Source organism: Lonchura striata, chromosome 8 (genome assembly GCF_050655825.1).
Source record: "Lonchura striata isolate lonStrDom1 chromosome 8, ASM5065582v1, whole genome shotgun sequence".
Classification (NCBI taxonomy): domain Eukaryota; kingdom Metazoa; phylum Chordata; class Aves; order Passeriformes; family Estrildidae; genus Lonchura; species Lonchura striata.
Window position 1 is genome coordinate 30269865 of NC_140710.1, and position 16878 is coordinate 30286742.

Sequence of the window (16878 nt, forward strand, 5' to 3'; positions counted from 1 at the left end):
TCTATTTGTTTTAAGAGACAGAGAGAAGGAAGTTGCACTCAACTGAGAACCAGGGGCTTCTCTCAGTACAGATCTCTCTGCAGTCCCTTGGCTATTAGGATGGGAAAAGCTGGGAAATCAACAACTGGGCAGCAGAGGAAACGTGTAGGTCTTTCCTCTGCTCAGTGACCATCCTCCCAGCTGAAGAAAAGTGCCCCAGCTCCCCTAGGGTAATGAGTGGGAGGTGGTTGTCTCCATTTCTTATGGATTGGATGGCTTCTTCCACAAACAGCTCTCCTCAACCTGCAAATCTAATGTTTAGGTGACTTTTAAAGGTCCTTTCCAACCCAAAGGGATCTATGATTTACCAGTGAGGATCCCAGGGAGTGACTGCCATGAGAACCCACCTACATCTGGAAAGGTGCACATCTTGCAGGTGACCTGGAGACCTTCATCTTCTGCCTCCTGTCTCGAGTCACACATGAGCAACAAGAATGTGTGTCAGTGAGTGTCCGAAGGGCAGATGGCTGTGTCCACAGTGCTACCCAGAGCACGTCCCCTTTGGCTTGGTGGCACGAGGAAAGGGCCCCTTTTGGCTCAGGGCAGCTTTGTGGTGTGTCTTTGTGGCTCTGCCAGTCCTGCTCTGAGACGGGACCCAGATTTGTTATCCTGCCTAAGCCTCCCTGCCAGCAGGGACTGGTGAAATTCACCCTGAGCTGCAAATCCCTAATGCTGCCTTAGCTGGGATTATGAGAGAAGCCACTGTGGTATCACCTGAAATCCACCTCCCCGTGCCTCCCGTTTAAAACAATCAGCAGATGTTTGCAGTGGGCTTTTTCTTTCATTATGCTCCAACTCTGCTATTTAATCAGCTTCTTCCTTCCTCTGTTTGTACAAGGTATCGCTCGCCCATATTAAAGCGGGGGAAGGGAAGGTGCGAGATGAAAAAAATAAAAAAAAAATTAAAAAAAAATAAAATTGCCTACCCAAGAAATGTCACTGCCGCAGTGTTATCCCCTCCCTGCCAACACACACACGGGTTCTGGTGTCAGTGGAAAGGTTGCCTCTGATTAATATTAATAAAGAATTAGAGCTGTGTTTGTCGTGATCACTTCGTTTGGTATTGCTCTGTGTGGCAGGTGAAAGCAGAGGAAGGGAGGGAAGAGGTCTGCACGGCATTCATTAATCATTTCATCAGGAAGGAGTTCAAAGCAGAGGCCGGCCTTAACAAGGCCTGCAGCCAGGGATGGGGCCATGTTTATTCAGATGTTCCTCCTTATGTCCCTGATCTCCCCCCTGGTCAGCTGGTGTGGGCCTCCAAAGCTGAGATGCCCTTCTAGGATCCAGAACATCCTACCCCTAAATGGAGCTGGCCTGGTCTTGTCTAGGTCAAGGTGATGTCACATGGAAGTCTGACATAGGTCCACTATAGGTATCTGCTCATCAGTTGAAAAATGACTCCTCAAGAGGTCCTTGTTTCCCCTTTGAGCCAAGAGGATTAATAAAGAGTGGCGAGACCGTCCTTTGAGAAGCCGCCTGGTGGTAAACTTCCTTCTGCAGGCTGGGACTCCTCAGGAGAGCACCTCCTCAGGCCAGGTGGGCAGTGGCCAGGACCTGAGAGACACTTGTGAGACACGGTGGTCTCAGGGAACTCTTGGAGTGAGCTCTAAGAAGCCATGTTCCATCTCCAAGGCAAGGCAGTAGGGATACACTTGAATTTAAGGGGCTTGAGTTCAGAGGGCTCCTTGCCCTTCCCAAAGGATGGTTCCTCTCACCATAAAACAGGTGCCTAACCCCACACCCCTTGCTCTGTTGACCAGAAGACCCTACAGCTGATCTTATACTTAAACAACTGTTCAATGGTTCAAATCCAAAGGCCTAAATCACATCTTTACAGAGCTGCTCCTGTAGCAGCCAGCCCTGCCCTTGGCACATGGTGCTGTTGGGAACACAAAGATGCATGTCACAGGAGTTCAGGTACTGTAATTTATGCAGGTTGGAATTAAGAGTGAATATTTGAATTAAGAGGAATAATAAACTATTAAGAGCGAGTAGCTCTGACTGAGGCTGGTACCTTGCACTGGGTTCATGGCACACAATTCAGTCTTGGCTGATGTTTGCATGCAGAGCTTAGCGTGGGCAATTTATGCAGACTTTTAGTGGTATTTTGTTTCTTAAAAGTGTGGAGATTCCCGTAAATCTTGGCTTGAACACATCTGTGTGTGGCCAGAACTGGTCTCTGCTTTCTTTATAATCTGTATTTTCTGAATCCAAGACCAGAAGGCGATACACAGGTACATATGGCAAAAGTTCTTTGTATTAAGAGTTTACAGCTCTACCTTCTTGTTCCTTTTTCCATCTTTTTCCTCCTTTCCTCCTTTTTTTTTCCTTTCTTTTTTTTTTTTTTTTTTTTTGGGATGCTATTTATTATTCAAATGTGGGGAGAGTCGAGCCAAGTGGTGCATTGCTCTCATTAATTATTCTCTGGGATTAAGGAATCGGTTAAAACCATATCTCCCTTAATCCTGTTTTATTAATTTTATATTCTTGGCAAAAAAAAGAAGCAAAACAACAACCACATCCCCCCCCACCCCCCCAGCCCTCTCCACAAAGGGATCATGCAGCTTTCTGCTGGGACCCTGAGAACAGGAGGTCTCTGGTGTTCCATGGATGCTCGTTTTTTTAATTTGATAAAATAAATTAGCACAGGATTAGAGCCTTCCTGACAGCACAGCTCAACTGCAGTTACCACCTTAAGGGAGGCATTAAGCATCGTTTTTAGCATGGAGGTAAAGTGGGAGCGAAGTTCTTTGGAGAGAGGGAACCTTCCTCTCTCTAGGAGCATGACTGGTGCCTCTCCTCCTCTCCCAGACACAGCCAAAGGGGCCACCTTTCTCCAGGGACAGGTTTTGGGGTGGGTGAGGTGGACACTGCTTGCTCAGACACACACATGAGCCCATCAGCTCCTTTCATACAGCAGCCACGGCTGATAACTGTTATCACCCTCTTCCTTTTGGGATATTTTGGAGATGTAAAAGAAATATTTTTCCCTATAACAGCAGAGAATTGACTCCAGAGAGTCATGGCTTGGTCTTGGAGGGAGAATGGGAAAATGGGAGTGGGGCTTTTGCAGGTTTCATCTCCTTTTCGTTACAGGGAGGCTCCAGCTGGTGCTATCATCAAATTCTGCTGGCATGAGAAGTGTGGAGGCCAGGCTGGGAGGGAGCAACCTGTGGCTGCACTGCAGATGTAGTGGCCTCCAGATTGCTTGTTTTTGTGGCTGCCAGAGAGGAGAGAAAGGACAGTGGTTCCTCAGACAGAGAGGAACCTGGATTGGGCTTCCAGGAGCAAGACTGAACCGAACCCAAAGAGTTTGCAAGGCACAAGTGCTGGGCTCAGCTTCTTGAGGCTCATTTTGAACCCCATGAGGGAGAGGCATTTGGTCCCTCAGCTGGATGGGATCTCTTAGTTGAACTTTGGGAAACCCATGCCATGGAAACATTTAAACTGGAGTTGGTGGGACAATTCTCAGAGCTCTGCAGTGCAGTGCAGCCTTTGGGACTAGTGACAAGGGTTATATAAAAAAAAAGAGACTGTGATGGCTGCGGGTTGATGAGTTCTTGTCCTGTGCCCATCTTGAAGCTGAAGGACAAGTGTCTCCACCACTGAGCTGGGTGCTGGGGATGCATTGCTGTTTGCCTTTAATCTTTCTGTAAGTCAGGCTTTTGTAAGGCCTTCAAAACAGAGTTGTGCCTGAAATATTGCTGAGTGTTTTCTCCCTGGAAAAGGTGTCTGGTTTGCCAATAATGGCAGTGGCTTAGCAATGAGTCTGCAGAGGAGCCAGCTGAGCCGGGCTGTGGTGGAAGGAGGTGTGGGATTCACCCTCAGCTTCCCTGGGAAGGGCTGTGAGGATTAGCAGGTGTCAGCAGAGAAGTGCCCTAGTGCTGTGTTGGTCTCAGGGTCACTGCTGAAAGCTGCTCCCTCTTTTGAGGGTGTCTTTGACCCTTTGCCTGACCTCACCTGAACAGCTCTGCTGCAGAATTGAGGGTCACACTGGAGGACTGGTGTTGATTTTGAGGCAGTTGTGGAAATTCCCACAGTTGAGGCACCTGAACAGTGCAGAGATTTCTGCAAAAGATCTTCCATTCAGTAGTCATTCATACAAGAAGGCTGCACAGACCCTTCAATAATACAAACACCAGAAAACACCCTCAGGGCCTCATTTGTCAAACATCCCAAACCAGGACTTATCTATTTCCTCTGCCTTTTCTCTACAACCAGGGATTTCTTTTCTTCTGTAAGGTGTGTGTTATGATTTCTTGTTTGTGAAAAGTCAAAAACAGAGGAAGCAGGGAAGTTAACTTTTATAGAAAACACAGAGATCCTTTGGAGGGAAACTATAAAGTGAATGGCTTAGTTTGTTTTATTCAGTCTAGGAACAACTTCCTTACTTGCTGTGTAGGAAGAGCCAGTTCTTTCTTGTCCTTCTGTTAGCAGAGGTGGCATGGAGTAGGACCACCATTCCCAGGTGCTGGGTATTCCCTGTACAAAAGGCTTAGGCAGGATTTCATTGCTTGGTAACTCTGTGGCTGATGGAAACTCACTTGGACCCAACGAGGTGCCAGGCTGGTGCCAAGCAAGTTGTGTCTTGTCTCAGCCTGAGACCCCTCAGAGTGGACAGATGGTGGGGTGGGCTGCCTGCAGCTGGTTGGAGGTGAGTTGTGCTCTGGTCCTAGGGATATGCAGAGGAATCCTCAAAAGATGCCAACAGAAAGCTGAATTAGACTCCATCCTGCTCCTGAAATACTGTGTTAGCTGAGGTGTAGCTCACAAAACCAAGCTTTTCCATTGGTGTTTGGGCAGAAAAAGTCATCTGTGCTGATTCCTGGGTGAACTGGGTTGGATTGGAGGGGCCTTCCCTATTGCTGGAGAAGTGCTGTGGCATGGCTGGAGCAGCCTCCTTCTCCACAGGGACATGAGCCAAAGCAGGGTGTGGGCTGGGAGCACTCCTGGAGTTGGCCTTAGTGGCCACTGGCTTTAAAACAGCTGAGAAAACACCAAAAGTATACTGATAAAAATTTCAAAGAGCTGCCTTCAGGTGCCCTGGTAGTGTTTTGAACTCGTTCCCAAAGTTTTGGGTGAGGGAAGAGATAATTTCAGTTAATTTGCATCACAGAGCATCGCTGATGTGCCAGGGAGGGGGACCTCACAGAGCCACTCAGAAGGCAAGCCAAGAAAACAAAGGCGTGTATTCCCAGATTTGAGGTAGGAATTATATACACTTAGAGTCATGAACTCTGGGTAATAATTGAAAGGTCAGATTGATGAGAGCAGCCTCTGAGATACGATTTCTATGACAGCTTGATGGATGCTCCACTATCAAGGTGTGCTTTTAATCATAATCTCATTACTCCACTTCTTATGGTTCGACTCACCTAAACTCATGGGAGGAATCAGGGGCCACCTCTAAAATGTGAATTGGCTTTTATTTGGAGGTAGAAGAGTTGAGTGGTTGGGAGAAGAAAAAGGAAAGAAATGGGCCAGAAGAGAATAAAAGACCTTCTGGGCCTAGGATGAGTCAAGAGTGTGTGTGAGAGCAACACCCCCACAGATCCAGAGCAGAGGTTTTGGGTACCTTTCTGCTGGCTGGAACTGGTACAGGTGCTCTGGAGCAGAGGAAAGAGACTTGAACCTCTCCCAGCATCAGCATCAGCCCTGAATGTCATAGCACTGCTGCCCCAGGGCAGCATGGAGCCACTACAGCTCTCCCAGGCATGAGCAGAGCTTTTTTGGGGGGAGAGAGCTGTTCACGCACTCTGATCTATCTATCCAAAACCCATGAAGATTTCCTGATGGCAGCTGTAAAATGTGCTGATGGACAGCACCAGCTTCCGCAGTCCCTGTGCCTTGGAGAAGGGAAGAGTCTTTTTTTTGAGGCTGTGGTGCACAGGAGCTGAGAAGATGAAGCTGAGCTTTATCCCAGATAGACCCCAAAGAACCACTGAGGTGACACCACCTCTTCTTTTGCAGTAAATACCAAGAAGCCCAGAAGATCTACCATATCCACTGGCCCATCGACTCTGGCTGTGCAGAAACGGCACCGTGGGCTGTGTAATGACAGTGGAAATTGCCATTTTTCCATATAAGTGTTTCCACCTGCACTGCTGCATCCAGCTCTGGTCTCCAGCACAGGAAGGACATTGCCCCTGCTGGGGACAGCCATTGGAAATCAGCCAGGGAAGGCCACTGAGATGATTAGAGGCGTGGAGCACCTTTCCTACAAGGAAAGGTTGAGATAATTTGGATCGTTCAGCCTGGAAAACAGAAGGATTTGGAGATGACCTGATTTTGGCCTCTCAGTACTGAAGATAGCCTACAAGAAAGATGGAGTGGCACTTTTTACGAGGGTGTTTAGAGAAAGGACAAGGGGGATTGATTTCAAACTGAAAGAGAATAGATTCAGGAAAAAATTCTCCCCAGTGAGGGTGGTGAGGCCCTGGTACAGGTTGCCCAGAGAAACTGTGGATGCCCCATCCCTTGCAGTGTTTAAGGCCAGGTTGGATGGGGCCCTGAGTCTAGCAAAAAGTGTCCCTGCCCATGGCAAAGGGGTTGGAACAAGATGATTTTTAAGGTCCCTTCCAATCCAAACCATTCCATGATTCTAGGTCATCAGCACCACCATAACCCTGGGGGACCTGGGGCTCCCAAAAAGCATCCTCATGGGCTCCTCTCTGACAGCTCAGTGCCAAGGCTGGAGGAATTCATTCTCACCTCCCTGGAACCTCCTGGAAGAGTTAGTATGGAAATTTCAACCTATTTTTAAGGGTTATTTTCACTCAAGTGAAATCTATCAAAGAAGGAGGGTTATTTTTACAGCACGCAGCAACTGCCGGTTGCCATGGCAGCGGGCGGGCGGAATGCAATAAAGCATCCCTGCATTATCGTAAACACAAAGGGAACCACGGGCACCAGCAGCAAAGGAGACTGTCGTGGGGGAAACTCCATGGATCCCTCACCAAGACCCTCGCTGGGCTCGGGGAGTGACAGCCAGGGGGATTTTATGGGGCCCTCCATGCCCATGCAGGGCCTGGTGGGCCAAGAGGCTCTCCAATGGCCTACCATGAGTGTTAACACTGATATGTCAGCCTGGGATGGACTTTTGCCTCTGTTCCTTTGGAAACACTTGGAGGAAGTGTTAGAAAACGCATCATCCAAAGAGGGGGAAACACACGACTCTGTGTTTGGTTTTTATCTGACTCCCAGGTCAAGGAGCCATCATCGGTGGAGGTCTCCTCTTTTAAATGTTTTCAAACCCTGAAGGGATTTTGCATGTGGTTAAAGGGCTCAAGCACTCCATCTCTTCCAAGTGTGCCCTGTCACTGCATTAACTCAGCTGCCCTGTTTCACCTCAGCAGCTGGGCTCATGTGAGTAACTGGAGTACCCAGGAGAGCCTTGGGGTGTGTGGCTGGGACCCCATTTGGGATACCACTCATGAATGGTGGCCATCAGTGTCAGGTACACCACAGAAACTTCATGACCCCTTTGAGGTGCTTTATCCCTGAAGCCTGTGCTGCTTTTGGGCTCTGTGGAAGCCACAGGGCTGCCCCTCATTGCTCTTCCCTCCTAAGATGCAGAGTGTCCTGAGGTGACACATCTTGGCTCCACAAGGGTTGGCTGGGCTGGGGGGAGCCTGACACGACCTTCAGTGGGTGTTTTTATTTCAGTAATGTGGAGGAAGACCAAAAAGGCACAGGGCTTGGCTACTTCACCACACAGGAGCCTCTTTGAGAACCCGAGGCATTTTTTGTGTGGGAGATGCAGGTACTCAGAGTGCTTTTGCTCAGAAACATGTTGAATCAGGTGCCAAAGCCCAGACCATCCAAAATGCCTTGCCATTTGGCTCACCCCAGAGATGTCACTGAGGTTTTGGGTTTGTCCCTTAGCTCTGACACCAGAAAAAGCCAGTGGTTTTAAATTTTGTGATGTGGGGCAAAAGCCCTGCAGTCATGAGTTTGGCAAGGGCTGCTGAAGACCAGGATATTCTTCATCCTTGGCCTATGAAAACTGAGTTATCCCTAACTGAAAACACCCTCTCCCCACCCAGCCTAAGGTCAGTCCCACCCCAAAATGAATAAATTAAATCCTCGAGGACATGCACACAAGTTGGTCATCCCAATGCCACCGAATGCCAGGGGACAGATGGGTGTGAAAAAGGTGAGTCCCTCACACCAACCAGAAGTCCCACTCCTGCCTTCTGGCAAGATCCTGCTGCAGGCTTTGCAGGGCAATGGCTTTGAAGCTCTGGGGCTTGCTTTTGCAGGGAAAAAGAACAAAGGCAGGGCTTGCTGTGCAGCAGCATGAGTATAAATAGATCCCTGGGAGGGTGAGACCAGCGGGAGGGGAGAGATTGAGATGATTTCTCTTTCCAAAGGAACAGTCTTGACACCACTTTCTTTTATGGCTCTACCTCATAGTATCAAGTGATTGCTTCTTGTGCCCTTATCTAGGTAAGGATTGTGTGAAAAACCCAGCTAATTGCCAGGGAGTTTGCTCCATTTTTTTTTAAAGGTTAATTTTCTTTGTATTGAATAATAAGAAAAAAAATATGATAATGCTCAGCTGGAGGTGTTTGTCACCTAAAAGGGTTTCTAACTACTGGGGCTTGTATTGAATTATTAGAGAGTCAATAATCAGGGCATGTGGCTCTCTGGGAGTCCCTCTGAGGAAGAGCTCGAGCTCTCCATCAGCCTGGTGGTATTTAGGCAAACTCTTGCTTGGGGATCACTTTCACCAAGGACTTCTCCAAAGCAAGGGCAAGGAGGGTTCCCCAGGGGCTGGGATCCCTCCCTCCTGCTGTCAGCACACCAGGATACACTGGCAGAGCTCTAGATGATCTCCCTGAGATTAAATTTAATTCACAACTCTCTCACCTACGGTTCCGTTCATAAGTGTTTCATTACTCGGGGGTGAGTACGTGGCAGATCCATTCTTTGATAGCACATATAGCATGTTGCACTTTACAAAGCATTAGCAATAAATGCTTAATGGAAGAGGCTATATCAAGCTGTTAGAAAGAAAGCTTATTATAGAATGTGGGCTCCTGCTAAAACAATGTGTGCGTCTGTTTAACACCTGATGTTAACTCGGGGAGCGTGTTAGAAAGCTCTGCTTTTTGGCACAGAGAAAATGAGAGGCACTTTATGTATTAAAGTGTCACCAAAATTTCCTCCCTTTGTTTAAAGCAATCTTGAGAAAGTGTTGTCTGAAAGGTAGCTGGCTGAGATGGGAATTCTGGAGGAACCAAGACAGGCAGCAAGGAGACCTTGAGATCTTTTATCATTTTTAGCACAAAACCAAGCTGGTTTTGGTAGAGTCTGGATGCCTCTGGCCCAGCCTGAGCTATGTACCCCACAGCCCAATCCACCAGGGAAGTTCAGCTTTTAATCTACAATAGCATGGAGTGACAGAACAAGTGGCTTTGGCTTTAAACTGGAGCAGGCCAGGATTACATTGAATATTGGGAAGAATTTCTTCCCTGTGAGGGTGGGCAGGCCCTGGCACAGGGTGCCCAGAGAAGCTGTGACTGCCCCTGGATCCCTGGAAGTGTCCAAGGCCAGGTTAGATGGGGCTTGGAGCAACCTGGGATAGTGGAAGATGTCCCTGACCATGGCAAGGAGGCTGAAATAAGGTGATTTTTTCATTTTCCTTTCTACCAAAACCATTGCATGATTCTATTTGCAAGGTCCAGCCTCGAGTCCAATACCACTGAGGCTGAGTCCCAGCAGTGCTCTGTGGCACATAAACCTGCTCACCACATTGGTGTCCACGCAGTGCATGGCACACCCTGCACAATCCGTGATGATTTTGGGACCAGCATAACTGGACTGGGCTTCTCAGACTTCCAAAACAGACCTGCTGTTCCCTGCTCTTCACACCTGACCCCTCTGTCTTGTTCCAGTGCTTCAGCAGTTAAATGGAAAATGGTGTCTGAGAAGATTAGAATTAAGTTATTAAAGCATCTGGACACTTTTAAGAGGATTGCTGAGCATCGTAGTACTCAAGATTGACTTGAGAATTTGGGGGTGGATTTGCAGCTGGAAGAAATTCCTCATGTACTGTATACCTGCCCCTTGTGTATATGTTAGCATACTTGGCACAGATGTCTCTTTGTTTCCGTACAGGAAACTAATTGCCTTTCTTGTTTCAGTCTGAAGTTTTCTTGTGTCATTCTGTAAATAATGAGAGGCATTTCTCAAAGTTTGCCAGCGCCTTTGTCTCTCCTGACAGCACCTCAGCTGCTTGTCCTGTGCTGGAGGAGCATCCCCCTTGCTGGAAACCTGGTGTCATCTCAGCAGGGTCCATGCTGGCCAAGAGGTTTGTCAGCAGGGAGATGTCCTGCAGGGAAGCAAAAGTGTGGAGAAGGAGTTTTTTTGTGGGAGTGACAAGCTTTGCCTTTGAGCTCACCCAGCTTCCAGCTTTTGGTGTGAATTCCTGGAGATCAAAGTTCCCTATTTATCCCCAGCACAGTGGGGGCAGCAGCACCAGTCAGCACCTCCTGTCACCCACGGGGATGTGGCCCCCAGCAGGGCAGCTCTTGCCTGAAAGGGGGATTTTCTCAGCCCCCCCAGTACTTCTGACCCTCTCTTTCCTTTCATGTGCCTTTTAGAAGCTGATTTTTCTGGGTAGGCAGCCTCTCCTTGTCTCTAAGCTATATCTCCTGAGGCTTAAAGAAGAGCAGAAGTTCAGGGTTTGTGACAGAACTGGAAACAGCATGGATACCATGATGGAAATCCAGCTCTTTCCTCCTGGTACCAAATGATAGTTTGCTACAGACCCATGGAAGAAAAAGTACTGCCAGATCTTTTGCAGGAAGGAAGAGCTGGAGCAGATACAGAATGAAAGAGGGATGACGGAGCCTCAAGTCAGCCTAAAAATTTGCCTGCTGCTCCAATTTGATGTGAAAGAAGAATTCAGGTCAGTAATAAGAGAGCAGATGTGAATGGTTAGTGCAGGAGGCTTTGCTGCTGTGAAGGAAGCAGAGTTTACAGGTGTTTGAGCAGCAGAAGGGGAGGTTTGTCCAGTGAGAAGGGGAGGGTCAGTCCCAGTCATGGGTCTGTGACTGCCCAGATCCACCCAAATCAGGAGGAAAGAGCACTTCCCTGATCTCATGGCTTTTACAGAGAGCCCTCTGAGCAGAGGGAATGCAGCTGGGGCACAGAGCTGCTCTGCATCCCGGCTGGCACTGGGCAGGATTTGGCTGCACAGAGCAGCCAGGACCCTCTGCTGCTGCTGACCTCGAGGCTGTTGCCCATCCTTTACCCATCCCTGTGCACCAGCTGGCAGAGCAGCTCTAGTCACCCCATCCCAGCCACCAGCAACTCAACACTGTTGCTGGTTTCCCATTTAAGTGTAAGCAGCACAGCTCTGCTTTCCAAGGTGGAATGTGGGCTATGGAGGAAATGAGGGGCTGCAGTCAGCAAAGGAGCACCAAGGAGGGCTTGTGATGGGAGAGAGGTTTGGCTTTAGCTGGCTGAAAACCACCAGGGAGGAAGGCTGTGGCCAGAGGATGCTGTTGGACACGTCTGAGCCAGGCTTTGGGCTCTGTCAGCGCTTCAAGCCTGGCTCCTTGAGCCTGGCTGCAGAGATGGGGTGGCTGGGAGAGGATGCTGAGCCCTGCCTCAGTTTCCCCTCTGAGAATGCAGAAGAAGGGAGCCTTTGGAGCAGCTGAAAGGAAGAGAGAAGGGGGTGTTGGGCTCTCTTGCCAGCACCTGGGGGCATGTTCTGGCCAGCTGCCCTTCCCGCTGGGGTGGCTATTTACCAGAAAGCTGGCAGGGAGGGAAGAGCATCCTGAGTCGGCTCAAGCCATCAGATTTCTGTCAAGGATTTGGCCTGGGCTTTTATTACCTGTCCCACTTGTCACTTTTGTGTGAGAGCAAGCAGGGACGTGGTGAGAACCTGGTTACATCGGGGCTGTCACATCTGCTGCAGGGGGGACAGTACAGCTTGTGACAAGCTGGTGTCATTAGCACTGGGCTCTGAGGCTGCTGCCAGTGGGGATTTACTGTCCACCTCCCTGGGACCAGCCAAGCCATCCGCTCCCCGCATGGCATCCCTCATCCAGGGCATGGCTGGGGCAGGAATCCTGACAGTGCTCAGCACCCCTGCAAAGGGAGCTGCTGTCTCCTGTCCCCCCCTCATGAGGGGACAGGGAAATGCTCCCTAATTGTGGGCAGTTCCTGCTTTGGGCAGCACTTGCCTCAGTCTGCCAATCACCCCTGCTCCCCTGCATCACGTCAGCGGTGTCACGGTGTGTGACACAGCGGTGTCACGGTGTGCCACAGTGGTGTCATGGTGTGTGCCACAGCTCTGTCACAGTGTGCCACAGTGTGTCACGGTGTGTGCCACAGCTCTGTCACAGTGTGTGCCACAGCTCTGTCACGGTGTGTGCCACAGCTATGTCACAGTGTGCCACAGCTCTGTCACAGTGTGTGCCACAGCTCTGTCACGGTGTGTGCCACAGCTCTGTCATGGTGTGTGACACAGCGGTGTCACGGTGTGCCACAGTGGTGTCACGGTGTGTGCCACAGCTCTGTCACAGTGTGCCACAGTGGTGTCACGGTGTGTGCCAAAGCTCTGTCACGGTGTGTGCCACAGCTCTGACACAGTGTGTGCCACAGCAGTGTCACAGTGTGCCACAGCGGTGTCACAGTGTGTGCCACAGCTCTGTCACAGTGTGCCACAGCTCTGTCACAGTGTGCCACAGCGGTGTCACGGTGTGTGTCACAGCTCTGTCATGGTGTGTGCCACAGCTCTGTCATGGTGTGTGCCACAGCTCTGTCACAGTGTGCCACAGCGGTGTCACGGTGTGTGCCACAGCTCTGTCACAGTGTGTGCCACAGCTCTGTCACAGTGTGCCACAGTTCTGTCACGGTGTGTGCCACAGTTCTGTCACAGTGTGCCACAGCTCTGACACGGTGTGTGCCACAGCTCTGACACGGTGTGTGCCACAGCTCTGTCACAGTGTGTGCCACAGCTCTGTCATGGTGTGTGCTACAGCTCTGTCACAGTGTGTGCCACAGCTCTGTCACAGTGTGTGCTACAGCTCTGTCACAGTGTGTGCCACAGCTCTGTCACAGTGTGCCACAGCGGTGTCACGGTGTGTGCCACAGCTCTGACACGGTGTGTGCCACAGCTCTGTCACCGGCCTGGCGCCCGCACCATGCCGGGGCAGTGACAAGTGGTAATTGGGACCCCATTCACCAGCATCACCTGCCATGGCCATGGGGGAGGCAGGGAGAGACTTTGCAGCCATCTGAGGAGGAACTCACACACCGAGACTTTTCGGGTGCCTTTGGACCCACTAGGTGTTGACTAATGCTGGCAGTGGGGATGTTCTGCAACCACAGATACACGGATCTGGGGTAAGGGGGTGAATTAGAACTGCCAGCTTGTACCACCCACAGGAGTCCTGGTATGTCCCTGGGCATGCCTTCAAGGAGCACTGAGCTGCTCTTTATGCCCCCATAAATGAGATGCTTAAATGCACTCGTGGCTGTGAATGCTGCTGCTGGATGTGCCCCAGAGGCAGGGCTGGGCAGGATGCTCCTGCTCTACTTGTGCCAGGGGGTTCTCTCAATCCCAATAGGAACAAGCTGCTGTCTGCAGCCTCTGATTCTTCCAGGGTCTGGGATGGTCTTGCTTTAGTTTGGGATGGGGATTTGCATCCTGTCAGAATCTGTGGTATTGATGATTCCAAGGTTGTAGAAAGTCTCTGTCTTTCAGCCCCCTGCCAAAGCAGAAGCCATAATTGGTCTGTGCTGGTTTCCAGGTTGTTTATTCTGTTTATCTCTCACATGTTCTGCTGCCCTGCCCAGCTCTGTCCTGCAGGGCAGCGTGTGGGGCTCTGCCCTCAGTGGGATGTGACAAACATTAAATACCAGAAACTCCCTGGGCTGGATTTACAAGAACGTGCCAATATCTGTCACCTACGTTGGACAGTGTGTCCCCAGCCTGAACCAACAGAAAAATGCCAACACCACAGTGAGACATGGAGGGCATGAAGAAGGAGAAAAAGGACAAGACACACCCAATTTCCTCCATCTTGTCCCCTTTGGACCCCGAATCTAGAATCCTAAAATTTTACTTTTGCACCCGTGCCACACTTAATTATTCCTTATATCAAACACTCAGAGCTGGTAATTCATGCTGTAAGATTGCAAACTCTTTTGCATGGACAGAGATCACAGCCAGTGTCTCTGGGGGCTCTGTCCAGGGGGGTTCCTGACCCCTGCCAGGGTCCCAGACCTGCCAGGGCAGCCAGAGGGAAGCCCTGGATTCCCACAGCATCCCAGCCAAGTGTGTCTGGAGTAAGGAGTTGCTGCAGAGATCTTATTAGTCTGGGTGATTACAGCAGGAGGGATGCTGCAACTCTGGGTGTGCCAGCCCTGTGTCACTGCTGGAGCCCACCCCTCCTCATCGTTCCCCCTGTGAATCTCTCCCACTTGCTATTTTTAAAGGCCCTTCCCATATTTCCCCCAGCCCCTCTCATGGCCTGCTCTCGGTGCTGTGTGTGGCAGTGCATTTCAGCACTGATCACAGCAGTGAGGAAAGCCCCTTTCAGCAGCAGGGCTGGCCAGCAAGGTGGGGAATGTTGTTTTCTCCATCAGCAGCAGGCTGATCCACTGCCAGCAGCACCCCTTCTCATCTTCCCACCTCCTGGGGGGCTGATGCTGGTGAGGGCTGCTGCTGCTTGCTTCAGCTCAGCTGCTGTGTGGTATCAGGAGCAGTGCATCCCCCCCACAGCACATCTGAAATTACTGGGAGGCTTTTTTGCCTGTGGCTGCACAACCCCACTGCATTTTCAGCAATAACAACTGTTTCGTCTTGGGTGTTTTGCCCAACCTCTTGAAATCAGAGACTTAAGGCCGCTATTTTTGGCTTTGAACCTGGCCATCAACAGAAAGCATCATAATTTGTCCGTGGTTTTTGCTGCACTGCCTGTGGCAGGTTCTTCAGGCTGATGCTTGGCCAGTCTCAGGGAGAGGGATGGATGTCAGTGCTTTAGGATCTTTGTGAGGTTTCAGGTGATTTCTCCTCAGCTGTCATGCCTTCCACAATGGTTTCCCCACCGATGGGACCGTCCTTCCTCCAAGGCCACCTGACATCTGCACTGTGGCTCTTGCCCATGTTCCCCTTCCACAAGGAACCCTCTGGGACAAACCACAAAAAATGGCCCATTTAAAAGTGCACACCTCACATGCCTTGGGATCCCAGGGGGACACCAAAACCTTGCTGAAGCATCTGCTCTGCTGAAAAACTTGGCTTGTGCCATCATGGCTCTGCCCTTGCTCCCTGAGCGAGTGGAAGTGCTGCTGGGCTGCCTCTCCTTAGGCCTGGGGCTGCCAGGACTCAGCTCCCTGCCTCACACGTGCCTCTGCTAGCACAGCATTGCCCTGCTGCCTTCTGCCAGGCACATTTTAACCCCTAGAAATACAAGACCTGTCTTATCTGTGCTTTCAGGCTGCCCCAGGAGTCTCTCTCCTGTGTGCCTCGAGCTGGACTCTTGGCATTGCATGTGGATGGCCACACGGGGAAGAAAAATGGCTTTAAACTGACAGAGGATAGTTCAGACTGGATGTTAGGGAGAAATTCTTCCCTGTGAGGGAGGTGAGGCCCTGGCAGAGGTTGCCCAGAGGTGGCTTCCCCATCCCTGGAAGGGTTCAAGGCCAGACTGGATGGAGCACTCTGGTCTGATGGAAAATGCTCATGCCCAAGGCAGAGGGTGGGAACTGGATGAGCTTTAAGGTCTCTTCCCAACCAAACAAAACCATGATTCTAGGAAAAATATCCTAGAATTTTTTTCCCTATCACAGAGGCCTGTGATGACAAAAGTATCCTGCAAGACTCTAAAGTCCAGCATGCCCCTTTTTCTGGCTGTTCTCATCCACGGGCCTGCAGGCAGCTGCCTGCCCACAGCTCATTGTTTTCCATGCTCAGGACTACTGGAATGACTGCCATAAGCTTAAGGCAACACCAGGAGGCATTTATCCAGACTCTCTTAAATTCACTCAATAACCCGCAGCAACAACAACGATAAATTGTTCCGAATTTAAGAAATTAATTAAAATAGTAAGTCAATAGATAATCTGAGACATTAAGATGTGCATTTTTAAATAAGTACTTATTGTTGCTTTTCCAAAGGTCCTGCTGGTGTCAAGGGAGGCAATCTCTTCCTCACAGTCTGGTAGGGGCAGGGATGTCATCCTGAGGGAGCCCCCCAAAACTGATTCATTGAAAGTGTCCTTTCTACCTCATTGTCACTACTTCATATTTTCTGAACATTTTTTGACCACATTAATGATTACAGTGAAGCAGGATTCTTATTGGCAGCACAAATCACCCTTTCAAGACGATACCAGCACTTACAGTCTTATTCCTGTCATTAACAGAATTATTATTATGACTTTGCTACGCTTTCCCTTCCTAAAGAAAGCAATCCAAATCCAAATATTCTGGCTTAAAAATATCCTATCCTCATTTTCCTCTCTAACCCAAAAAGAGGTCATACCAGTCCTTTTGGGTAACAGAAGAGCATTTTTCTCTGGATGTACTTACGCTGTGGTTTAGGTTATTGAGCACAATTCTCAGGCCTGAGAATGACTGTACATCCTAATTGTACATCCTAATTGTACATCTGCTGAGTTCAGCTGCCTCTGGGCTCAGCACTGGGCTCAGGTCTTCTGCAGTTTGGTCCTGCTTTGCTGTTAGAGGATAGAGCCAGCAGCTGTGGAAAGGTGACATTACCAGATGTTGGCCAGGTGTCTCCTGGTATGACTTGCCCAAAGGACCTGAAGGTGATCCAGGGGATCGATCCAAATATCCCATTTTAGATGAGATGC